The sequence below is a fragment of the Halichoerus grypus genome, chromosome 2, assembly GCF_964656455.1.
Source record: "Halichoerus grypus chromosome 2, mHalGry1.hap1.1, whole genome shotgun sequence".
In the NCBI taxonomy this organism is placed as follows: Eukaryota; Metazoa; Chordata; class Mammalia; order Carnivora; family Phocidae; genus Halichoerus; species Halichoerus grypus.
In genome coordinates this window covers 99,342,657-99,369,909 of record NC_135713.1, presented here as the reverse complement: position 1 = coordinate 99,369,909, position 27,253 = coordinate 99,342,657, and the positions used below count along the sequence as shown (strand labels likewise).

At 39.9% G+C, this 27,253-nt stretch overlaps 2 long non-coding RNA genes across 3 annotated transcripts in view; one reads left to right on the top strand and one right to left on the bottom strand.

The window, feature by feature from the left end:
* LOC118522812 (uncharacterized) overlaps nucleotides 1-27,253 on the top strand; it is a 127,766-nt gene that overhangs the window by 74,523 nt on the left and 25,990 nt on the right. The window lies entirely within an intron of this gene.
* The window catches only part of LOC118522814 (uncharacterized), a 44,558-nt gene continuing 21,684 nt past the window's right edge, over nucleotides 4,380-27,253 (bottom strand). Inside the window, exon 3 of the long non-coding RNA XR_013445752.1 lies at nucleotides 4,380-4,528. This is a non-coding gene — a long non-coding RNA (uncharacterized LOC118522814). The remainder of the gene's footprint in view (nucleotides 4,529-27,253) is intronic.

The following is a 27,253-nucleotide window of genomic DNA, read 5'->3' as shown; positions in this document are numbered from 1 at the left end:
ATTGGAATCTGACCTTGTGATCCTGAACACTCACAAGTTTTATGAGTCCTGCATTCAGTCAATTAGCTGGAAAGCTCTTTTTCATTTTCTGCTGTTAAAAAGGCAAACTACATGTGGCATGGGTTTCAGGGTTTATTGCCTGTACATATTAACAAGTTTTCTCCTCTAAAATGAGATGCAAATGTTGCCAAGTAAACAGAGGATGAGGCTACCTGTGATGCTGCCTTTTGGACTAATCACTGTAGACTGGACCATTTTGGATGCACTCAATAAAGCTTAAAGTGTAGCATATTGCATGCTCACCCAAGCTGGTGAGCAAGATTGGTTTCTTTGTGAAACCAAGAGCAAGATGTAACCAGTAGCCTCATTATCAGGTTGTGAGAAAACTCAATTTATCAAAATGGCATCAGGCAGAGTCCATGACTTGATTTATTAAAAACATTTACTCTTGGGCTCTTTCAGGGATTGGAAGGCTCTAAAAAGAAGTACAGACTTAGTTCCAGGTCCTGATGGAGAGCAAATGAAGTTCATATTTATTGTGAAGGGGCCATTATCCAAGCCTGGGGCTTTAGCTTGCATGGAAACCTCTAGGTAACTGCTGTTGGACATCAGCTTGAAGTGCCTAAGAAGTGTGTATTTGGTTTTTGCAGGCTACTAGACAACACTGTCCCTCTAGTGGTACAAACCTGAATTGCAGGCCCAGTGCCTTCAAAGGACCAATCAGCAAAAGGAAGGAGCTATGTCTTGCCAATTCAAATATTGTAATAACTTAAATTTTTATAGGACTTACAATTTTAAAAGTTCTTTCACATGCACTCTCTCTCTTGACTCTCACAACCACTCTGTGAAAAACAGCTGGCATTTCATTTTACAGACGAGGTTATAAAGGTAAGCTATTTATTCAAACCACAGAGTTATTAATAGACTCAGGTCTTCTGACTTTAAATTTCAGCCTCTTTCTACCACATCGTGCTTCTTTCCTCTTCTAAACATCAAAATGAACTTACTCTGTTTCCTGGCTAGGTCTGAGAAGTAACTACAATGTGAAAATGATTATGATTGTCCCTTGTCCAGTCAAGGTATTGCCCCTGCCCTATGTAACAGTTCAAAAAACAGTGTTTTACAGGGAAATGCTTTTTTTAAAGATTTCGTTTATTTATTTGAGAGAGAGAGAGCAGGAGAGCAAGTGAGCACGGGGGAGGAGCAGAGGGAGAGGGAGAAGCAGGCTCCACGCTGAGCAGGGAGCCCAACATGGGTCTCAATGCCAGGACCCTGAGATCATGACCTGAGCTGAAGGCAGATGCTTAACCGACTGAGCCACCAGGCGCCCCTACAGGGAAATACTTTAACCTTAAGAGATTAATAGCGAAAATTTCAGGTGCTACTGAAGGCAAGTGGAGGAGCGGTTTCCAACTTGAGTGCTCAAACCTTGGAAGCAGCTTTCTATTTTTATCCTGCAGAATTAATATTGTTAAAATGTCCATACTACCCAAAGCAGCCTACATATTCAATGCAATCCCTATCAAAATACCAATACTATTTTTCACAGAACTAGAACTAATACTAAAATTTCTATGGAACCACAAAAGATCCTAAATAGCCAAAATGATCTTGAGAAAGAACAAAGCTGGAGGTATCACAATCCCAGATTTCAAGATACACTATAAACCTATAGTAATCAAAACAGTATGGTACTGGGCGCCTGGGTGGCTCAGTTGGTTAAGCGACTGCCTTCGGCTCAGGTCATGATCCTGGAGTCCCGGGATTGAGTCCCACATCGGGCTCCCTGCTCAGCAGGGAGTCTGCTTCTCCCTCTGACCCTCTTCCCTCTCATGCTATCTCTCAAATAAATAAATAAATAAATAATCTTAAAAAAAAAGAAAACAGTATGGTACTGGCACCAAAAATAGACACATAGCTCAATGGAATCCAGAGCCCCAAAATAAACCAATACTTATATGGCCAATTAATGTACAACAAAGGAGGCAAGAATATACAGTGGGGAAAAGACAGTCTCTTCAACAAATGGTGTTAGGAAAACTGGACAGCTACATGCCAAAGAATGAAACTGGACGAAACTGGACCACTTTCTTACACCATACACAAGAATAAACTTAAAATGGATTAAAGACCTAAGTGTAAGACCTGAAACCATAAAACTTCTAGAAGAAAACAGAGGCAGTCATCTCTTTGACATACATCTTAACAACATTTTTATAGATATGTCCTCTCATGCAAGAGAAACAAAAGCAAAAATAAACTACTGAGAAATCTGCACAGTGAAGGAAACCATCAATAAAACAAAAAGACAACCTAGTGAATAGGAGAAGATATTTGCAAAGGACATATCCAATAAGAGATTAATATCCAAAATATATAAAGAACTTATACCACTCCACCAAAAAAACACAGACAATCTAATTAAAAAATGGGCAGAGGATGTGAAAAGACACTTCTCCAAAGACGACATACAGATGGCCAACAGACACATGAAAAGATGCTCAACATCCCTCATTTTTAGGGAAATGCAAATCAAAACCAAAATGAGGTATCACCTCCTACCTGTCAGAATGGCTAAAATCAAAAACATAAGAAACAGCAAGTGTTGGAGAAGATGTGGAGAAAAGAAAATGCTCGTGCACTGTTGGTGGGAGTGCAAGCTGGTGCAGCCACTGTGGAAAACAGTATGCGGGTTCTTCAAAAAACTTAAAATAGAAATACCATGTGATCCAGGAATTCCACTAGTGGGCCTTTACCCAGAGAAAACAGAAACACTAATCTGAAAAGATACATGCACCCCTATGTTTACTGTCACATTATTTACAACAGCCAAGATATGGATACAAATAAGTGTCCATCAATAGACAAACGGATAAAGAAAATGAATATATATATATATTATTTCTATAAAGAAGATATATATATATATTTATATAATGGAGTATTAGTCATAAAAAAGAATGAGATCTTGCCATTTGTGACAACATGGATGGACCTAAGGGATATTATACTAAGTGAAATAAGGCAGAGAAAGACAAATACATTACGATTTCACTTACATGTAGAATCTAAAAAACAAAACGAACAAGCAAACCAAAAAAAAAAAAAAAAAAAAAAAAGCCAAAACAGACCCAAAGAATGTTTTTGCCGCACTCCACTGCCCTAAAACAAAAGCTATGGATGTTAAGTGTGCCCACCAGAGGTGCACATGCACACACATATCACACACTTACACATAACACACACACACACACACACACAGCATGCAGACCTATAGGCTCCTTTCTAAATGGATTTTCATCTCCTACACTTTCTGCCACAGGCCTTGTCTTTCCCATGACACAGAATAGAGTGGAGAAGAAAGTGACCGAACAAAACACGGGCCCCCTCTGCACCGATTCATCCAGTGCTCAGGGCTGTGCTGCCAGAGGCCTGTCACTTTCCCCAGGGCCCAGGCACCAGCTACTGCTCAGCACAGAGCAGGTACTAGGGTGGGAGGGCCTAGCCCTGGTGAATTCCTCACCATGGAATTGCTCTTATTTTTATGTGCACAGCAAATCACAGCCCCCAACTTTGGATGCAATTACTCTTTCCCAAGTAATTAGGTGCTTTTCAACTTGGAGCTGCCAAACTACAGATTCCCAGAAAAGACCCTGGGTAAACCTGTGTGGCCTGTCCTCAGCCTGGTTCCCTGATTCTGCAGGAAACTCTCCCAGAGGAGAGAGGAAAGAGCCTGGGCAGGCCTTCATCTGAAGACTCAGTCACTGGCATAGTGCCCACCTTGCCAAGGCCACTGCCAGGGCTAACCCAGGGGGATGGAAGCACTGTACATGTGTGGTCGGGGCGGGGCGGGGGGGGGGGTGTGCTTTGCATACTCTGGTCCAGCCCATAAGGTACGTGCTTTGGGCAGTACAGAAAGCGTCAGAGGGAAGGGAGCTGAATTCTGAAGAGGAGAAGAAATATGAAAACACTGTGAAGGGAAAGAAAGATGTGGACAGTGGCTTGAATGGAGAGAGACCAAGAGAAATACATTCTCCTTCCATTCCCAGAGGTACTAAATGGATGGGCTTGTCCCGGCGGCAAGGCAGCAGGCAGCTAGTCAAGACAGTGGCCTCCATGCCTGCCTGCAGTCCAGAATAGAGGGCCGGGGCTTTCTGTTTTGCTGGGTAAGCAGGAGGGAAACCTTGAGAGCTTGCTTGATTTCATCAAATGCTTTTGCTGCCTTTGCTGATTAAAGACTAGAAGCTGCCTGGGTTCTTTGTCTCCTGCCTCTAACAAACACGTGTGGTAGAGACGCACAAACACTTACCTGAATTTAAAGGGAGTATGGGAGCTGTGATCCTAAGGTCCCAACCCAGCAGGCATCCGGGCTGGTGCTTACCGCTCTCTTGAAGACACTGAAGGCCTGGAATCTGACAAGGGAACGGAGTGCCAGCATGAGTCCCAGGGCAGAAGCCGAGAGAGTTGGGAATCACCGGCTGAAGTTACAAATAACGGTGCTTCGGGTGCAATCACTGTCTTCTAGGAGCTGCAGAAGAAAGATAAACACATCTCTGAAGCTCGTGCTGACGCAGGATGGTGCCCTGCGTAGGCCTAGTGAGAAGGGAAGGGAAGAACAACCGAACAGGCCTGAAGTAAAATGACCTTGCGCCTGACTCTAAGCACCCCAACCCCTGTCAGGGTCCTGGGCTTGGGCTGATGCTTAAGCTCTTCCAAGGAAGATAAGGATCCTTCTGGGTAAGAGGTCAGCTTGTGGGAGGTGCAAAAAAGATTCTATTCCCCAGTTAGGAGCCCTGACACCTACTCTGAGTAGGCTTCAGAGCACACAGGCCTACTTGGATGAAGGCAAAACCTGGGCTGGATCATGGCAATACTTCTGGACTCAGCCAACAAAACCAGAGGGAACCCTGAGGGTCTCAACTGAGAAAACAGGATCTTTTCTCTATGCCTAGTTACTCCTTTATCCGAAGGCACAGTATTTCTCTCAAGAAGACAGAATCTGGAAAATAATCTTTATTGAAGACCATAAAATTGGAATGCAACTGTAGGTTCCCAAACCTATCCTCCTCATTTTACAGTTGAGGAAACAGAGGTCAAGTCCCCGCAGTTAGTCATAGAGTTAGGAGTAGAACCTAGATTTCCTTATTTTTATATTAGCCTCAGTGAATCCCACCCTGCTACCTCTACTTTGTGCCCCTTGTAGGGATTTCCAGCCAATCCACCAGGTTCTGTGAACTGAGAATTTTTTTAATGGACTATTTTTTAAGAGCAGTTTTGGGTCTACCTCAAAATTGAGTAGAAGGTACAGAGATTTCTCACACACACAGAGCTTCCTCCATTATCAGTATTACCCCCAACCCTGCCCCAGAGTGGTCCATTTTTGACAAATACTGAACCCACACTGACACATCATGGTCATTCAAAGTCCATAGTTTACATTAGGTTTCAGTCTTGGTGGTGTATTATTATATCATCATAGAGAGTAGTTTCAGTGCCCTAAAAACCACTACACAGAGAATTTTCATGACAACTCCTATAACAAAGAACCAATAGGGCTTAGCTTCTGTTAGTATGGGATTTATCTCTGGTGCACAGTTTGGGTGCTCACTGGCTTGAAGACATTCCCCTCCCTCACATTCCTTGTTGGCACCTTGGATGGAAGTGTTTTAGATATGCAGGTCTGGGATTAGGATGCAAGCATGTCAGTCTGACAGACAGGATCAAGGCAGGACCAAGCTGTGACAAAGTTTGTAGACAAAGTTTGTCTTTGGAATCTCCTACTTCTACCCCCACAATACCTGTGTGGGTACACACACACACAGATACACACACACACACACAAACACACATACACATACATGCACATCCCCTCTATTCCTTTCTTCTAGTACAGTCAACTGCTCTCTAGCCTTCCTAAATATCTTAGTATCCTTTTGCAACATCTTCTGTTCTGTCAAAGAAAAATGCTTCTGGGAAGGGATCCAATGCCAATTATTTGCTATTCATTGTCGACTGAAGCCATCATAGTTTCCTTCCCAGGGGTATATGCACCATGGACCTTGGTTCTCCTTGTAAAATGAAAAGGTTTTATGTTTTAAAAATTTCCAGTACCTAAAAGCAGGTAGGAAGAAGAAGGTCCTTTCCTTGGTCCTTGAAATCACCCCAAATAGCATCTGCTGCTTCTGCTTTGCATAGCACAGGTTCCGGCCTCCGTTCAGTCAGAGACAATAATGAAGAGCCAACAGGATGTAAACAGAGAAGGGGATTTGAAACAGAAATGGTCATTTGGAGCAAAAACTAAAGTTTCATTTTTCCAGAATATAAAGCAGGTTAAGAATAGAGCCCTGGCTCTCCTGCTGTGGTGCAGAGTGCTGGTGTTAAAGAGCACTGGAAGGACCTGGATCCCAGTCCTGGGTCTATGTAAAAGTAGAGGGGTGACTTTGCAAGTCACTGTACTTCTCTGAGCCTTGATGCTTCCTCTCTAAATTGCGTGGGTTGGATTAAATGGTTTCTGCAATGCCTTCTAGCTCCAACATTTTTCAGTTCTATAGTTCAGAGAAGGAACTAAAAGGAAACCAGATGAATCCAGGTTGCCAGGCTTCCCACATCCTTTGCTTTTGACAAAGGTGATTGAAGGGGTTTGAAGAAGCTATTTTCACCAAACTTTGCCCTGCCTTATCCCAGAAAGAAGGTGCTAATGCCCAGCAGATTGCAAATACATTGTGACAAAGAACCCAGCTCCATTAAAAAAAGAAAGCCTATTGATTTTTAGAATAGCCATCTCCTAGTATATGTAACTTTGAGCCAAACCAAGGAAATTTATGAGGGTTCAGCTTAATCTTATAAAATTTTTAAATCAGTAAGTGCTGCCTGGAAGAATCTGGCCATTATGGTATCTCAAAGAGGCAGATACAAGAATACTTATGTTGGTATTAGGTGCAACAGACAAAACAAGTGTTATAACAGAGGGGAAGTCTGGGTTGTTGTTGAAAGCACACTAGCCTTGGAACTGAAGTTCAGACTTCTAGATACAACTTCTGGCTCTGATGCCAACCATAGGTAAGCTTCATCACTAAGGCAGGGACTATACCTGTCTTGCTGACTACTGCAAGCAGTACAGGGCATATAGTAGGGACTCAATAAATATTTTTTGAATCAACATTTTGCAATGTCACATAATTACTGACCCTCAGCTTTACTTACTTGCTCTTTTGTTTGATTCCTTCTTCCGTCTCCCTATCGCCATTTCTTAATCTAGGTCATTATTATCTCTGCCTAGATTGTTGTAATAGAGTCCTAACATCCTCCCTGCCTCTGGTCTTGCCCCCATCTAGCCCATTCTCCAAACTGCAGCCAGAGTAATCTTTCTGAAATCAAAGTCTGAGCATGTTACTCCATATTTGAAAATCAGTCCTCTAAATTGTCAGATGTATTGGCTTAACATTGTTCATAATACACTTACTTTCTTTTAATGTCTGTCAAATCTATAATGATGTCTCTTTACTTAGTAGCCCAACATGTGGTATTCAGTAAATGTTCCATATGTACTTGAGAAGCATATGTTCTGAAGTTGTTTTTTGCAATGTTCAATTCTGTCAAGTTGTCTAATCATATTGTTCAAGCTTGTTTCCTTAATGACTTTTTTGATCTACTTGTTCTATAAGTTACTGAGTTATATTAAAATATTTAATTATGTATTTATGTATTTAGTAGGCTCCACGCCCAGTGTGGAGCCTAGTGCGGGGCTTGAACTCACGACCCTGAGCTCAAGACCTTAGTTGAGTTCATGAGTTGGATGCTTAACTGACTGAGCCACCCAGGTGCCCCTAAAGTCTTCATTTATGATAATGCATTTTTGTCTATTTCTCCTTTTAGTCTATCAACTATTTTAAAGCTGTTAAGTTCATATAATTTAGAATCTTCCTGTTGAATCGACCCTTTTGTCATAATGGAAAATTAAAGATGTCTCTTATTTTTTACTGAAGTTTAGCTAAAGTTGTTAATTTTATTCATCTTTTCAGCACCATATATCTAATATTTCTTTACTATAAAGTTTTTCTTTTATCTGAAATTAGTATACCCACATCCATATTTGCTTTGTATAGTGTATCTTTTTCCATCCTTTTACTTCGAATCTTTTTATGTCCTTCTAAAATAATTATTTATATGTCTAAATAATTATATACATATATTATATATATGTATCTTCTCCCAGTTTCTGACATGTTGGTCCTAAAATTCTTATAATCTCCTGAGTAATAGGGGTGCTAGGAGTATCTTCTGTTGTAATATTGTTCTTTTTACCTCAGTTCCTAAATCCCTTGGAATTTCTTGGGTGATAGAAATGTCTTTTGTTCTAATAAGGTGACTCTTAGTGGACTCCTGGGTGGGGACCAGTCACCAGAAAGATCAGCCATGATTGGGTGATCAGTCGGTGGCTCAGTCGGTTAAGCATCTGCCTTCCGCTCAGGTCACGATCCTGGGGTCCTGGGATTGAGCCCCACATCAGGCTCCCTGCTCAGCAGGGAACCCGCTTCTCCTTCTCCCTCTGCCTGCCACTCCTCCTGCTTGTGGTCTCTCTCTCTCTGTCAAATTAATAAATAAAATCTTAAAAAAAAAAAAAAAAAAGCTGCCATGATTAGAAGCATGGAACTTTCAGCCTCACCCCCTATCTTCCAGGGAGGGGAGAGGAGCTGGAGATTGAGTTAAAAATTGTTCATGACTATGTGATAAAGTCTCCATAAAAATCCCTGAAGTATAGGGTTCAGAGAGCTTCTAGGGTTGATAAATACATCCATGTGCTGGGATGGTTGTGCCTTCCAACTCTATAGGGACAAAAGCTCTCGCACTTACCCTATGTATCTCTTTATCTGACTGTTCATCTGTATCCTGTGTCATATTCTTTATACAAGATAATAAACTAGTAAATGTATGTGTTGCCCAATTTCTGTGAGTCATTACAGCAAATTATTAAACCTGAGGAAGGCTTTGTGGGAACTCCCGATTTGTAGCCAATTTGGACAGAAGTATGGGTACCCTGGGAACCCACTACTTGCCATTGGTATCTAAGTGGGGCAAGTCTTGAGGGACTGAGCCCTTAACTTGAGGGATCTGATGCAGTTAGGTAGAGAGTGTGAAAATTTCGTTGAATTATACAACACCCAGATGGTGTTGGAGAATTGGTCAAGTGGGAAAAAAATCTATACACTAGGTGGCCAGAAGTGTTCAGTGAATAGAAGAAAGAGGGTTTTTCTGTCCCCTTTTCAATCCTTATATGTAAGTTTGTCTTTTAGAAACAGCATTTGTTTTTTATTTTTAAATAAATATTTAAAATCTTTGTCTTTAATTCACTGTATATTCTATTTTTAATTACTGTCAGTACTAATATATTTTAAGTATACATCTTTATGCCAATAAATTTAACCTAGATGAAATGAAAAAGTTCTTGAAAAGCACAATTTCCTAAAATTAACACTAAGTAGAATCTTCCCATAGCTATTAAATAATTTTGATTTCTAATTTAAAACATTCAGACACAGAAAACTCCAGTCTTAAGTGGCCTCCCTAGTGATTTCTTCCAAATATTCATGGAAGAAATAATACTAATCTTACAAAAAGTCATCTAGAAAAAAAAAGAACAAGAATGAATAATTTTCAGCTCATTTTATACAACCAGCATTACTTTTAAGAGGTGATACTAACATCTGAGAATAACATTTCAAGAAAGGAAAATCACAGACCAAATTCACTTATGAGCACAGGTGCAAAAATCATAAACAAAATTTTAATCAATAAAACCTATCAATAGAGTACGAAGGTAATATATAATGTCTATATTCTAGAAATGTAAGGCTGACATACAAAAATCAGCCAATGAAATTCATTATATTTATAGAGAAAAATCATAATCATCTCAATATATGTAGGAAAAACCATTTGACAAAATTCAACATCTATTCTTGATAAAAATAAAAATTCTCAGCAAACTAATAATAAAAGGAAATGTTCTACAGCATATGTTATAGTTGATGGCAAGATATTTATTACATGGCTCCCCCTGAGTTCAGCAACAAGAGAGTGGTGTCCTTTTTCAACATTATTATTCAATATTGTACTGGAGGCCCCATTCAGTACAATAAGCTTAGCAAAAAGGAGGTATAATGGAAAGGAAGAAATAAAACTCGTATTATTTATAGACTACATGATGCATACATAAATAATTGAAAACAATCAGCCAAAATACTATTAAAATTAAATAATTTTACATTATCACTCTATACAAGGTCAATATATAGAAATTACTTGTATATGCTAGCAACAAATAATTAGAAATTTAAAAAAATGCCATTTAGTATAAAAAAATAAGATTTCTAGTAATAAATCTAAGATGCACAAGGCCTCTGTACTAAAATGTATAAGGCATTATTAAAAGAAAATTTTTTAAGATTTTATTTATTTGACAGAGAGAGAGAGAAAGCAAGCAAGCACAAGCAGGGGGAGTAGCATGGGGAGAGAGAGAAGCAGGGTCCCTGCTGAGCAGGGAGCCCAGTCAGGGCTCAATCCCAGCACCCTGGGATCATGACCTGAGCCAAAGGCAGATGCTTAACCAACTGAGCCACAGGAGCCCCGAGAGAAATTTTTAAGTCTTCAATAAACAGATAGATATATCAAGTTCATAGGATGCAAGACTCAATACTGTCAAGATGTCTATTTTTCTCAAATGGACCTACAGATGAAATGTAATCCCAATCAAAACCTCAGCAGGATTTTTTAAAAATAAGAATTGCCAAAATTTTTAAATTTATACAAACATGCAGAGAATATAAAATAGTCAAAACAAATTTGAAAACAAAAGGAACAAATCTGGAAGACTTAAATTACCTGAATTTGAGACTAATTTATTATAAAATTCACTGTGGTACTGGCATAAGGATACACAAATAAATAAATGGAACATATTAGAGTCCATAAATAGACCCACACATATAGTCAATTGATTTTAGACAAAAGCTCCAAGATAATTCCATGGGGAATTCCAACAAATTATATGGAAACATGATATCCACATGGGAAAAAAAAATGAATCTCAACTCCTACTGTATAAATAACAAAAATCTGTTTGAGCTAGATCATAAATCTAAGTGCAAATAGGAAAAAATAAAACTTCTATAAGAAAATGATTCTTTTCATATCCTGGGTTAAGCAACAGTTTCTTTTTTTTTTTTTTAAGACTTTATTTATTTATTTGAGAGAAAGAATGAGGGAGAGAGCACGAGATGGGGGAGGGTCAGAGGGAGAAGCAGACTCCCCGCTGAGCAGGGAGCCCAATGCGGGACTTGATCCTGGGACGATCAGGACCTGAGCTGAAGACAGGCACTTAACCAACTGAGCCACCCAGGCACCCCTAAGCAACAGTTTCTTAAATAAAACACAAAAAACACTGACCACAGGAAAAAAAGAAAAGAAAATTTTTAAATCAAAATTAAAATTCTGCTTTTCACTCTTCAAAAGACTCTATTAAGAAAGTGAGAAAGCAAGTCACAGATTAGGAGAAAATATGTACAATGCATATATCTCACAAAGGACTTGTGTCCCGATGTTAAAAAAAACTCCCGAATAACAATTAAAAGCCAACAACCTAATTTTCTAAATGGGCAAATGACCTGAACAGACACTTAGCAAAAAGATATATGAATGGCCAATAAAAAGATTCTCAACATTGTTAGTCATTAGGGAAATGCACATCAACACCATGAAGTATGACTTCATGCCCAACTGGAATGGCTAAAATTAAAAACACAGACAATACCAGGTGTTGATGAGAATGTGGAGAATGTGGAGAAACAAGAATTTTCACAATTATTGCTAACAGTGTAAAATGGTACAACTACTGTGGGACATAGCTTGGCAGCTGCTACTAAGGCCAAACTTATACATACCCTATGACCGTGCAATTCCACTCCTCACTATTTACCCAACAGAAATGACTGCATATGCCCACCGAAGATGTCTACAAGAATATTCCTAACAGCTATCCATAATTGCAAAATCTGGACTCAATTTAAATGCCTATTAACCATGGATAAATGGATAAGCAGATTGAGATATGTTCTTACAATACTGCAGAGCAATGAAAGGCAAATAAAGCAACAGCAAAGAGAATCTCACAGACCACAAAGTTGAATGAAAAAACCCATAGGACTCAAAAGAAAACATACTATGTAAATTTACATAAAGTTCAAAATGAGATAAAACTTATCTATGGTAAGAGATTTTGGAATAGTGGTTACTTTAGGAGAGGAGTGTTGACTGAGAAGAGGCATGAGGAAGCCTTCTGGGGTTTGATGTGGAAGGTGGGGACAGCACACTTTAGAGAGGAAGACCAATGGGCCCCGGATTACGTGAAACTGTCCTAGTTTTTAAACTAAAAGTCTTTTCCTGGGGAAACCAGGATGGTTGCTCACCCTAACTTTAGATTTGTGCATTTTACCACACACACACACTATTCCTCGATTCTTATAATCTGGAACAAAAAACATCAATAGGGGGAAAATGTCTTCAATGGCTCTCCTTTGCCCTCAGGACAAAGTGCAAACTCCTCATAATACATACAGCTTTTGCAGTGTGGCCCGTGTGCCTCTTCATTTTCTCATCTGGCCCCTCTGCCGCCACACTGACAGCTGACAGCTCCCTGAATATGCCATGCTCTCTCTTGCTTAAGTTAGTGCCACTGCCCAGAAACGCTTTCCCCTAGCTCTACCTGGCTAGCTTCAGTTCATTCTTCAACTCAGGTTGGATACGCTCAACTGCTGGAAGCTTTCCCTGACACATAGCCAAGGCTTGGAATATCCCATAGCATATGTATAAGTGGTCAGTTATTTATTTACCCATTTATTCAATAAGACATTATATTAAGCTCCTAAAAAGGGGCCGGGAAGTATACAGTCCTACAGGACTTCACAGTCTGATAGGTATGTAAACAGACCTTGGTAGACACATGCAGGTAGATAGCCTATGCTCTAAGGTACCATCTCACATATCCCAGGTCTGCAAGGAGAAAGATGGCTTTTTTATTTTTAATTTATTTCTTTTATTTTTTTAATTTTATTTTATTATCTTATGTTAGTCACCATACAGTACATCATTAGTTTTTGATGTAGTGTTCCGTGATTCATTGTTTGCGTATAACACCCAGTGCTCCATGCAGTACGTGCTCTCTTTAATACCCATCACTGGGCTAACCCATCCCCCCACCCCCCTCCCCTCTAAAACCCTCAGTTTGTTTCTCAGAGTCCATAGTCTCTCATGGTTCATCTCCCCCTCTGATTCCTCCCCCTTCATTTTTCTCTTCCTTCTCCTAATATCCTCCATGCTATTCCTTATGTTCCACAAATAAGTGAAACCTTATGGTAATTGACTTTCTCTGCTTGACTTATGTCACTTAGCATAATCTCCTCCAGTCCCATCCATGTTGATGCAAAAGTTGGGTATTCATCCTTTCTGATGGCTGAGTAATATTCCATTGTATATATGGGCCACATCTTCTTTATCCATTCATCTGTTGAAGGGCATCTCGGCTCTTTCCACAGTTTGGCTATTGCGGACATTGCTGCTATGAACATTGGGGTGCATATGGCCCCTCTTCTCACTACATCTGTGTCTTTGGGATAAATACTGAATAGTGCAATTGCTGGGTCATGGGGTAGTTCTATTTTTAATTTTTTAAGGAACCTCCACACTGTTTTCTAAAGTGTCTGTACCAACTTGCATTCCCACCAACAGTGTAAGTTCTTTTTTAATCTGAGTATAGTTAACACACAATATTACATTAGTTTCAGTGTACAACATAGTGATTCAACTTCTCTATATGTTTGCTAAGCTTACCACAGTGTAGCTACCATTTGTCACCATACAGTGCTATTACAATGCCATCAACTATATTCCCTACGCTGTGCCTTTTAGTCCCATGACTTAATTCATTCCGTAACTGGAAGCCTCTACCTCCCTCTCCCCTTCACCCATGTTGCCCAGCCCCCCAACCCCTCTTTCCTCTGGCAGCCATCAGTTCTCTATATTTACAGGTCTGATTCAGTTTTTTGTTTATTCATTTATTTGGGTTTTTAGATTTCACATATGAATAAAATCATATGGTATTTATCTTTCTCAGTCTGACTTTTTTCACTTAGCATAATACCCTTGAGGCACATCCATATTGTTGCAAATGGCAAGATCTCACTCTTTTTATAGTTGCATAATATTCCATTATATCTATATATCTATATGTGCACATGTATACATACTGCATCTTTTTTCTCTGTCAGTGGACTCTTGGGTTGCTTCCATATTTTGGCTACTGTAAATAATACTGCAATAAACACAGGGGTGCATATATCTTTTTAAATTAGTGTTTTTGTTTTCTTTGGGCAAATATCCAGCAGTAGAACTACTGGATTACTTTGTATTTCTATTTTAAGTTTTTCGAGGAACTTCCATACTGTTTTCCACAGTGGCTGTACCAATTTACATTCCCACAAACCGTGCACTAAGGTTCCCTTTGCTCCACATCCTCTTCAACACTTATTTGTCTTTTTAATTTTAGCCATTCTGACAGGTGGAAAGTAATAGCTCACTGTGGTTTTGACTTGCATTTCCCTGATGATGAGTGATGTTGAGCATCTTTTCCTTTGTCTGTTAGCCATCTGTATGTCTTCTTTGGAAAAATGTGTATTCAAATCCTCTGCCCATTTTTTAATCAGATTGTTTAGGGTTTTTTGGGTTAAGTGGTATAAGTTCTTTATATATTTCAGATATGAACCCCTTATCAGGTATATCATTTGCTGATATCTTCTCCCATTCACTAGGTTGTCTTTTAGGGGTTTTTTAAAGATTTTATTTATTTGTTGGCCAACAGACACATGAAAAAGTGTTCAACATCACTCGGCATCAGGGAAATACAAATCAAAACCTCAATGAGATACCACCTCACACCAGTCAGAATGGCTAAAATTAACAAGTCAGGAAATGAGGATGTGGAGAAAGGGGAACCCTCCTACGTTGTTGGTGTGAATGCAAGCTGGTGCAGCCACTCTGGAAAACAGTATGGAGGTTCCTCAAAAAGTTGAAAATAGAGCTACCCTACGACCCAGCAATTGTACTACTGGGTATTTACCCCAAAAATACAAATGTAGTGATCCGAAGGGGCACATGCACCCCAATGTTTATAGCAGCAATGTCCACAATAGCCAAACTATGGAAAGAGCCCAGATGTCCATCAACAGATGAATGGATAAAGAAGATGTGGTATATATATACAATGGAATATTATGCAGCCATCAAAAAACCTCAAAATCTTGCCATTTGCAACGACGTGGATGGAACTAGAGGTTATTATGCTAAGCTAAATAAGTCAATCAGAGAAAGACAAGTATCATATGATCTCATTGATATGAGGAATTTGAGAAACAAGACAGAGGATCATAGGGGAAGGGAGAAAAAAATGAAACAAGATGAAACCAGAGAGGGAGACAAACCATAAGAGACTCTTAATCTCAGGAAACAAACTGAGGGTTGCTGGAGTGGTGGAGGGTGGGAGGGATGGGGTGGCTGGGTGGTAGACATTAGGGAGGGTATGTGCTATGGTGAGCTCTGTGAATTGTGTAAGACTGATGAATCACAGACTGTACCCCTGAAACAAATAATACATTATATGTTAAAAAAAAAAAAAAAGAAGATAGTAGGGAGGAAAAAATGAAGGGGGCGAAATCGGAGGGGGAGATGAACCATGGGAGACTATGGACTCTGAGAAACAAACTGAGGATTTTAGAGCGGAGTGGGGTGGGGGGATGGGTTAGCCCGGTGGTGGGTATTAAGGAGGGCATGTATTGAATGGAGCACTGGATGTTATATGCAAACAATGAATCATGGAACGGTACATCAAAACTAATGATGTACTGTATGGTGACTAACATAACATAATAAAATTAAATTTAAAAAAAGATTTTATTTGTCAGAGAGAGAGAGCACACAAGCAGGGAGAGTGGCAGGCAGAGGGAGAAGCAGGCTCCCCACTGAGCAAGGAGCCTGATGTGAGACTTGATCCCAGGACCCTGGGATCATGACCTGAGCTGAAGGCAGACGCTTAACCGACTGAGCCATCCAGGCATCCTGGTTGTCTTTTAGTTCTAATGATGGTTTCCTTCACTGTGCAGAAGATTTTTATTTTGGTGTAATCCCTGTAGTTTATTTTTGCCTTTGTTTTGTTCATGAGGAGACATATCTAAAAAAATGCTGCTAAGGTTTATGTCAAAGATATTACTGCTTCTCTTCAAAAAGTTTTACAGTTTTGGGTCTCACATTTAGGTCTTTAATCCATTTTAAGTTTATTTTTGTGTATGGTGTAAGAAAGTGGTCCAGTTTCATTCTTTGGCATGTAGCTGTCCAGTTTCCCCAGCACCACTGATTGAAGAGAATGTCTGTTCCCCATTGTGTATTCTTGCCTCCTTCATCATAGATTAATTGACCAAATAACTATGGGTTTATTTCTGGCTCTCAATTTTGTTCCATTGGTCTGTGTCTATTTTTGTGCCAATACCATACTGTTTGATTACTATAGCTTTGTAGTATATTTTGAAACCTGGGATTGTGATACCTCCAGCTTTGTTCTTTCTCAAGATCATTTTGGCTATTTGGGATCTTTTGTGGTTCCATAGAAATTTTAGTATTATTTGTTCCAGTTCTGGAAAAATACTATTGGTATTTTGATGGGGATTGCATTGAACATATAGGCTGCTTTGGGTAGTATAGACTTACTTACTTATTTATATTTGAGAGAGCACCAGTGGTTGGGGGCGAGGGGAAGGGCAGAGGATGAAGCAGGCTCCCTGCTAAGCCAGGAGCCTGACACGGGGCTCAATCCCAGAACCCTGGAATCATGACCTGAGCCAAAGGCAGAGGCTTAACTGACTAAGCCACCCAGGCGCCTTTGGTAGTATAGACATTTTAACAATATTAATTCTTCCAGCCCATGAGCATGGTATACCTTCCCATTTGTTTGTGTCATCTTCAATTTTTTTCATCATTGCTTTATAATTTTCAGAGTACAAGTATTTCACTCCCTTGGTTAAGTTTGTTCCTAGGGATTTTATTCTTTTCCGTGCAGTTGTAAATGGAATTGTTTTCTTAATTTCTTTCTGCTATTTCATTATTAATGTATAGAAATGCTACTGGTTTGTATCCTGCAGATTTACTGAATTATTACTTCTAGTAATTTTTTGGTAGAGTCTTTAGGGTTTTCCATGTATCATGTCATCTGCAAATAGTGACAGTTTAACTTCTTTAAATATGTATGCCTCTTATTTCTTTTTCCTGTCTGATTGCTGTGGCCAGGACTTCAGTACTATGTTGAATAAAAGTGGTGAAAGTGGACACCCTTGTCTTATTCCTGATATTGGAGGAAAAGCTTGAGAAAGAGGGCTTTTAATGGCTGTTTCAAGAAGAAAAAATAATGCCTACAAAAAATAACATTTTTAGCCTCTTTAAACTACTTATCACATGCACTGATCAAAAGAAGGGATTTTCTTTTTTTTAATAAGTGTTTTTATTTTTTTATTACTATTTTTTTTATGTTATGTTATGTTAGTCACCATACTTTGCATCATTAGTTTTTGATGTAGTGTTCCATGATTCATTGGAATCATGTGCTCCATGCAATATGTGCCCTTCTTAATACCCATCCCCGGGCTCACTCATCCCTCCAGGCCCCTCCCCTCGAAAACCCTCAGTTTGATTTCCAGAGTCCATAGTCTTTCATGGGGGAGAAAACCAAAAAGAAGGGATTTTCTTTCAGTAATCTTAGAAATAGTTGAGTTTTCTTGCTTTCCTATTATCCAGAAATTCTTAATACTATCCAGAAAAGGCAGTGATATTCAGTAGTAGTGAATTGTCCAATAGTTAGAACATTGTTATGTGCAATTTACAAGGCTGAGTATTGAGGAAATGGAGTGTGGTTAGGAGCAGATTCTCAGTTCAGACTAAATGGGTTTGTGCTTCTGATCCACCAGTTACCTAGAGCTTTGGGACCCCAGTTACACTCTCTGAGCCTCAGTTTCTTTATCTGCAAAATTGGATAACAATGGTACCTATCTCATAGGGTTGTTATAAGTATTAAATGAATCAGTAAACATAAAGGGCTTAGAATGGTGGTTGACAGACCTATAGTCAGCCATCCTAAGTGCAGTCATTCTTATGTGAAATATGTAAAAAGACTAAGCAACATTACAGACATTTCTCCATGTATTATTACCCCATATCTCCTCATCTTTCTTATGAGCCCCAGGCTCACATTTCTTAAGCCCCAGTAGCCGTTATCACCCCACTGAAATGTGAGTGGCTCAAATGTATAACAATCAATCCCAAATCCCCTTCTTGACATTTTTTGCTAATTATCTGTTACCTGAACTGAAAACATCCCAATCATATTTCTTTCCAGGAACTTCTACATCCAATTATTCATCAAACCTTGAAAATTCTCACAGCTATTCCTTCTTTTTTTTTCTGACTCCACTACCACCTTCAGAAATGGAATTTCAGGTCATCCACTTTTGAATTTCTTCCAATGGCCTCTTCACTCACTCCCCTCTAATTCAGACTGGTCGTCCTAGATCATTCCTTGATCTCATGATCTCTCTTTTTTTTTTAATTTAAATTCAATTAACCAACATAGAGTACATCATTAGTTTCTGATACAGCATTCAATGATTCATTAGTTGCATATAACACCCATGATCTCTTGCTCAAAAATCTTCAGTGGCACCTAATTATCCTTGAGAATCAGTCAAAATTCTGCAATCTGTCATTCAGTGTCCATCACAATCTGACCCAAAATCTACCCTTTCAAATCTATTTCTTCTTTTTTTTTACAATATTTCTCTGTCAACTTATGTACCCAATGTACAGCACTGACTCATAAACTGGAAGAGAACTGGGGCTAAGGCCCAAAGCCTACAATGGGACTCTCTCTCCTCTAGGCATAAACCGAAAGCTCAGCACCAGGCAGTAACCTAATGTGAATGAGGCAGAGAACCCAAATACTCATAACCAAAGAGAAATCAAAGCAAGCAAAATGGCTGCTCTCAAGCAAAAGTGACCTCTAGCCTCCCATCTAGCCACATGGAGAGGAATGGCATAAGAGAGTGCCATACTCAACTTATTATATCAACATTTAAAAAAATTTTAAGGGGGGGCGGAGCAAGATGGCAGAGGAGTAGGAGACCTGGATTTCGTCTCCTCTCAGGAATTCAGCTGGATAGGGATCAAACCATTCTGAACACCTACAAACTCAACAGGAGATCGAAGAAAAGAATAGCAACAACTCTCTGAACAGAAAAGCGACCACTTTCTGGAAGGTAGGACGTGCAGAGAAGTGAATCCGAGACGAAATTCGGGAGGATAGACGGCGGGGGAGGGGCCTCCGTCGGCCACTTCTGGCAAGTGATAGAGCCACGGAGCACAAAATCGGAACTTTTAGAAGTCTGCTCCGCTGAGGGACGTCACTCTGGTGGCGAAGTGGGGGGTGGAACCCTCGCGGGACAGTGTGGTCTCAGGACCCTCGGGGTCACAGAAAGACCGGGGGTGCCTGAGTGCGGCAGAGCTCCCAGGTATCGGAGCAGGGAAGCTGGCTGCAGAGACGGAGCCCAGGCGCGGGCTCTCAGCTCGGGGTTGCCATAAACCGTGATCCGCGGCACAGTCGGGCCACTGCTCCTCCAGCAGGGACCCAACAAGCGGCAGATCCGGGGAGACTCCCCTTCCTCCCCCGGGAGGAGCGGTGCGGGAGCGCACCGCAGGGATCTGCTGGGTTTGGAGACTCCACACGGGGTCGGGTGCAAGATAGAAAGGCGCGGTCACAGGCCGGGTGAGCACCGAGTGCAGCCGGAGACTGGGGAGACGGGAGTGACTGACTGCTTTTCTCTGGGGGCTCACTGAGGAGCGGGACCCCGAGTTCTCGGCTCCTCCGGGGCGGAGACTGGGAGGCCGCCATTTTCACTCTCCGCCTCCAAAGCTGTACGGAAAGCTTGCAGGGAACAAAAGCTCCGGAGAGCAAACCCGAGCAGATTACTTAGCCCGGACCGGCAAGGGCGGGGCAATTTTGCCTCCGGCAAAGACATTTGGGAACCACGGCAACAGGCCCCTCCCCCAGAAGATCAGCGAGAACAGCCAGCCAAGACCAAGTTTACCGATCAATGAGAACGGCAGAACTCCAGCGCTAGGGGAATACTGCACATAGAATTCATGGCTTTTTTACCATGATTCTTTAGTCTTTCAAAGTTAATTATTTTTTTAACTGTCTTTTTTTTTTCTTTTTTTCTTTTTTTTTGAATTTTTCTTTTTCCCTTTTTCAACCAACATCTTATCAATCCCTTTTTTAAAAAAAAACATTTTTATTTTTCATTTTTAAAGTCATATTCTATCCCTTCATAGTAGTTACCCGTATTTTTGGCATATATATATAAGTTGTTCTCTCTTTAAAATCTTGAGATAGTTTCTTCTAACAGATCAAAATATACTCTAAATCTCTAGTGTATGGCTTTTTTCTACTCCCCTGCCTGATCACATTCTCTCCCTTTTTTCTTTTTTTTTTTTTAATCCTCTTTCTTTTTTCAAACAACTTATCAAATCCTTTTATAAAATTTTTATAATTTCCATCTTTACAGTCATATTCCATCCCTTCATCATATCAACCCTTATTTTTGTACATATATAAGTTTTTCTTTCTTTAAAATTTTGGGAGGGACTTTCTTTTAACAGACCAAAATACACCCAAAATCTAGTGTGTGGCACTGATCTATAAACCAGTCTGATCATATTTGATCACATTCTGTTTTTGTTTTGTTTTGTTTTGTTCTGCTTTTGTTTGTTTTTATCTTTATCTTTATCTTTTTCTTTTTTCTTTTTTTCTTTCTTTTTCTTTTTTCTCTCTTTCCCTTTCTTTTCCCACTGCTTCAGGTCTTTTCTGATTTGTTTAGAGTATATTTTCTGGGGACGTTGTTACCCTGCTAGCATTTTGTTCTCTCATTAATCTATTCTCCTCTGCACAAAATGACAAGACAGAAAAAATCACCTCAACAAAAAGAACAAGAGGCAGTACCGACTGCCAGGGACCTACTCAATACAGACATTAGTACGATGTCAGATCTAGAGTTCAGAATCATCACTTTAAAGATACTAGCTGGGCTTGAAAAAAGCATGGAAGTTATTAGAGAAACCCTTTCTGGAGAAGTAAAAGAACTAAAATCGAACCAAGTAGAAATCAAAAAGGCTATTAATGAGGTGCAATCAAATATGGGGGCGCTAACTGCTAGGATAAATGAGGCAGAAGAAAGAATCAGTGAGATAGAAGACCAAATGATGGAAAATAAAGAAGCTGAGAAAAAGAGAGATAAACAACTACTGGATCACGAGGGCAGAATTCGAGAGATAAACGATACCATAAGACGAAACAACATTAGAATAATTGGGATCCCAGAAGAAGAAGAAAGAGAGAGAGGGGCAGAAGGTATAATGGAGCGAATTATAGCAGACAACTTCCCTAATTTGGGGAAGGAAACAGGCATCAAAATCCAGGAAGCACAGAGAACCCCTCTCAAAATCAATAAAAATAGGTCAACACCCCGACATCTAATAGTAAAACTTACGAGTCTCAGAGACAAAGAGAAAATCCTGAAAGCAGCTCGGGAGAAGAGATATGTAACCTACAATGGTAGAAACATTAGATTGGCAACAGACTTATCCACAGAGACCTGGCAGGCCAGAAAGGACTGGCAGGACATATTCAGAGCACTAAACGAGAAAAATATGCAGCCAAGAATACTATATCCAGCTAGGCTGTCATTGAAAATAGAAGGAGAGATAAAAAGCTTCCAGGACAAACAAAAACTAAAGGAATTTGCAAACACGAAACCAGCCCTATAAGAAATCTTGAAAGGGGTCCTCTAAGCAAAGAGAGAGCCTAAAAGCAACATAGACCAGAAAGGAACACAGACAATATACAGTAACAGTCACTTTACAGGCAATACAATGGCACTAAATTCCTATCTTTCAATAGTTACCCTGAATGTAAATGGGCTAAATGCCCCAATCAAAAGACACAGGCTATCAGATTGGATTAAAAAACAAGACCCATCGATATGCTGTCTGCAAGAGACTCATTTTAGACCCAAAGACACCCCCAGATTTAAAGTGAGGGGGTGGAAAACCATTTACCATGCTAATGGACACCAAAAGAAAGCTGGGGTGGCAATCCTTATATCAGACAAATTAGATTTTAAACCAAAGACTGTAATAAGAGATGAGGAAGGACACTATATCATACTTAAAGGTTCTATCCAACAAGAAGATCTAACAATTGTAAATATCTATGCCCCTAACATGGAAGCAGCCAATTATATAAGGCAATTAATAACAAAAGCAAAGAAACACATCGACAACAATACAATAATAGTGGGGGACTTTAACACCCCCCTCACTGAAATGGACAGATCGTCTAAGCAAAAGATCAACAAGGAAATAAAGACTTTCAATGACACACTGAACCAAATGGACTTCACAGACATATTCAGAACATTCCATCCCAAAGCAACAGAATACACATTCTTCTCTAGTGCCCATGGAACATTCTCCAGAATAGATCACATCCTAGGTCAGAAATCAGGTCTCAACCGGTACCAGAAGATTGGGATCATCCCCTGCATATTTTCAGACCACAATGCTTTGAAACTAGAACTCAATCACAAGAGGAAAATCGGAAAGAACTCAAATACATGGAGGCTAAAGAGCATCCTACTGAAGAATGAATGGGTCAACCAGGAAATTAAAGAAGAATTAAAAAAATTCATGGAAACCAATGAAAATGAAAACACAACTATTCAAAATCTTTGGGATGCAGCAAAGGCAGTCCTAAGAGGAAAGTATATAGCAATACAAGCCTTTCTCAAGAAACAAGAAAGGTCTCAAGTACACAACCTAACCCTACACCTAAAGGAGCTGGAGAAAGAACAGCAAATAAAGCCTAAACCCAGCAGGAGAAGAGAAATAATAAAGATCAGAGCAGAAATCAATGAAATAGAAACCAAAAGAACAGTAGAACAGATCAACGAAACTAGGAGCTGGTTCTTTGAAAGAATTAACAAGATTGATAAGCCCCTGGCCAGACTTATCAAAAAGAAAAGAGAAATGACCAAAATCAACAAAATCATGAATGAAAGAGGAGAAATCACAACCAACACCAAAGAAATACAAACAATTATAAGAACATATTATGAGCAACTCTATGCCAGCAAATTAGATAACCTGGAAGTAATGGATGCATTCCTAGAGATGTATCAACTACCAAAACTGAACCAGGAAGAAATAGAAAACCTGAACAGACCTATAACCACTAAGGAAATTGAAGCAGTCATCAAAAATCTCCCAAAAAACAAAAGCCCAGGGCCAGATGGCTTCCAGGGGAATTCTACCAAACATTTCAAGAAGAATTAATACCTATCCTTCTGAAACTGTTCCAAAAAATAGAAATGGAAGGAAAACTTCCAAACTCATTTTATGAGGCCAGCATTACCTTGATCCCAAAACCAGACAAAGACCCCATCAAAAAGGAGAATTACAGACCAATATCCCTGATGAACATGGATGCAAAAATTCTCACCAAAATACTAGCCAATAGGATCCAACAGTACATTCAAAGGATTATTCACCACGACCAAGTGGGATTTATCTCTGGGCTGCAAGGTTGGTTCAACATCCGCAAATCAATCAACGTGATACAATACATTAACAAAAGAAAGAACAAGAATCATATGATCCTCTCAATAGATGCAGAAAAAGCATTTGACAAAGTACAGCATCCTTTCTTGATTAAAACTCCTCAGAGTATAGGGATAGAGGGTACATACCTCAATATCATAAAAGCCATCTATGAAAAACCTACAGCAAATATCATTCTCAATGGGGAAAAACTGAGAGCTTTCCCCCTAAGGTCAGGAACGCGGCAGGGATGTCCACTGTCACCACTGCTATTCAACATAGTATTGGAAGTCCTAGCCACAGCAATCAGACAACAAAAAGAAATCAAAGGCATCCAAATCGGCAAAGAAGAAGTCAAACTCTCACTCTTTGCAGATGATATGATACTTTATGTCGAAAATCCCAAAGACTCCACCCCAAAAATGCTAGAACTCATACAGGAATTCAGTCAAGTGGCAGGATATAAAATCAATGCACAGAAGTCAGTGGCATTCCTATACACCAACAACAAGTCAGAAGAAAGAGAAATTAAGGCGTCGATCCCATTTACAATTGCACCCAAAACCATAAGATACCTAGGAATAAATCTAACCAAAGAGGCAAAGGATCTGTACTCAGAAAACTATAAAATACTCATGAAAGAAATTGAGGAAGACACAAAGAAATGGAAAAACGTTCCATGCTCATGGATTGGAAGAACAAATATTGTTAAGATGTCAATCCTACCTAGAGCGATCTACACATTCAATGCAATCCCCATCAAAATACCATCCACTTTCTTCAAAGAAATGGAACAAATAATCCTAAAATTTGTATGGAACCAGAAAAGACCCCGCATAGCCAGAGGAATGTTGAAAAAGAAAAGCAAAGCTGGCGGCATCACAATTCTGGACTTCAAGCTCTACTACAAAGCTGTCATCATCAAGACAGTATGGTACTGGCACAAAAACAGACTCATAGATCCATGGAACAGAATAGAGAGCCCAGAAATGGACCCTCAACTCTACGGTCAACTAATCTTTGACAAAGCAGGAAAGAATGTCCAATGGAAAAAAGACAGTCTCTTCAACAAATGGTGTTGGGAAAATTGGACAGCCACATGCAGAAGAATGAAACTGGACCATTTCCTTACACCACACACAAAAATAGACTCCAAATGGTTGAAAGACCTCAATGTGAGACAGGAGTCCATCAGAATCCTAAAGGAGAACACAGGCAGCAACCTCTTCGACCTCAGCCGCAGCAACTTCTTCCTAGAAACATCGCCAAAGGCAAGGGAAGCAAGGGCAAAAATGAACTACTGGGACTTCATCAAGATAAAAAGCTTTTGCACACAAAAGAAACAGTCAACAAAACCAAAAGACAACCGACAGAATGGGAGAAGATATTTGCAAATGACATATCAGATAAAGGGCTAGTATCCAAAATCTATAAAGAACTCATCAAACTCAACACCAAAAGAACAAAGAATCCAATCAAGAAATGGGCAGAAGACATGAACAGACATTTTTCCAAAGAAGACATCCAAATGGCCAACAGACACATGAAAAAGTGTTCAATATCGCTCGGCATCAGGGAAATCCAAATCAAAACCTCAATGAGATACCACCTCACACCAGTCAGAATGGCTAAAATTAACAAGTCAGGAAATGACAGATGTTGGCGGGGATGCGGAGAAAGGGGAACCCTCCTACACTGTTGGTGGGAATGCAAGCTGGTGCAGCCACTCTGGAAAACAGTATGGAGGTTCCTCAAAAAGTTGAAAATAGAGCTACCATATGATCCAGCAATTGCACTCCTGGGTATTTACCCCAAAGATACAAAAGTAGGGACCCGAAAGGGTACGTGCACCCCGATGTTTATAGCAGCAATGTCCACAATAGCCAAACTGTGGAAAGAGCCAAGATGTCCATCAACAGATGAATGGATAAAGAAGAGGTGGTATATATATACAATGGAATATTATGCAGCCATCAAAAGGAATGAGATCTTGCCATTTGCAACGACGTGGATGGAACTGGAGGGTATTATGCTGAGCGAAATAAGTCAAACAGAGAAAGACATGTATCATATGACCTCACTGATATGAGGAATTCTTAATCTCAGGAAACAAACTGAGGGTTGCCGGAGTGGGGGGTGGGGTGGGAGGGATGGGGTGACTGGGTGATGGACACTGGGGAGGGTATGTGTTCTGGTAAGCACTGTGAATTGTGCAAGACTGTTGAATCTCAGATCTGGACCTCTGAAACAAATAATGCAATATATGTTAAGAAAGAAAAAAAGAAGAAGAAGAATGTAGCAGGAGGGGAAGAATGAAGGGGGGAAATCGGAGGGGGAGAAGAACCATGAGAGACGATGGACTCTGAAAAACAAACTGAGGGTTCTAGAGGGGAGGAGGGTGGGAGGATGGGTTAGCCTGGTGATGGGTATTGAGGAGGGCACGTTCTGCATGGAGCACTGGGTGTTATGCAAAACAATGAATCATGGAACACTATATCTAAAACTAATGATGTAATGTATGGGGATTAACATAACCATAAAAAAATTAAAAAAATTTTTTTTTATTTATTTAATGGGCGCCTGGGTGGTGCAGTCGGTTAAATGTCTGACTCTTGGTTTCAGCTCAGGTCGTGATCTCAGGGTCTTGAGATCAAAGCCCTGTGTGGGTCTCTACACTTAGCACGGAATCTGCTTAAGACTCTCTCTCCCTCCTCCCCCCACCATGTGCTCTCGCTCTCTCTCTAATAAATAAGTAAACCTTTAAAAAAATTATTTAAGTGATCTCTATACCCAAGGTGGGGCTCATGACTTGGAGATCAAGAGTCGCATCTTTTTCCGACTGAGGGAGCCAGGCACCCCTTGCATCAACTTTTTAACATTCACATGTTCTTGCCCACCACCAAAACTTGGTCCAATCATTGTCCTAAATTTGATCAACTGGATTTGTAACTCCTCCTGGGATGGTGGGAGTGAACTGTTTCCCTTCATCTGGAGCCCAGAGTTTATAGGGCTTCCCACTTCTTTACCTTTGTTCATATCCTTGACCCTGCCTTGAATATCCTCCCCATTTCTGCTGGTTGAAATTCTACTCAACCTTCTAGATACAGGATAACATGATGCTTCTTGATCACCTTACTTCAAACTCGTATCTTCTAAATTCTAACAGCACTGACTATACTACTAATTTGATACTTAAGATTTCCTGCCTTGTATTATTAGCTATATTTACTCCTCCCTGCACTGACAATTCCTTAAGCTATAGACCATGTCCCTATGCAAGTCAGGGGCTAATTAAGATTCTCTGACCTAATTTTTTACCCTCATACCAACTAGGCTTAATAAATATGTGTTGATGAGTTACATGTTTTATGCATTAGTCTTCAAGCTATACATTTCAGTGTGAAAGAGATCTAAAACTGTGGGTCATATACAAGGATGTTCATTGCTATCACATTTA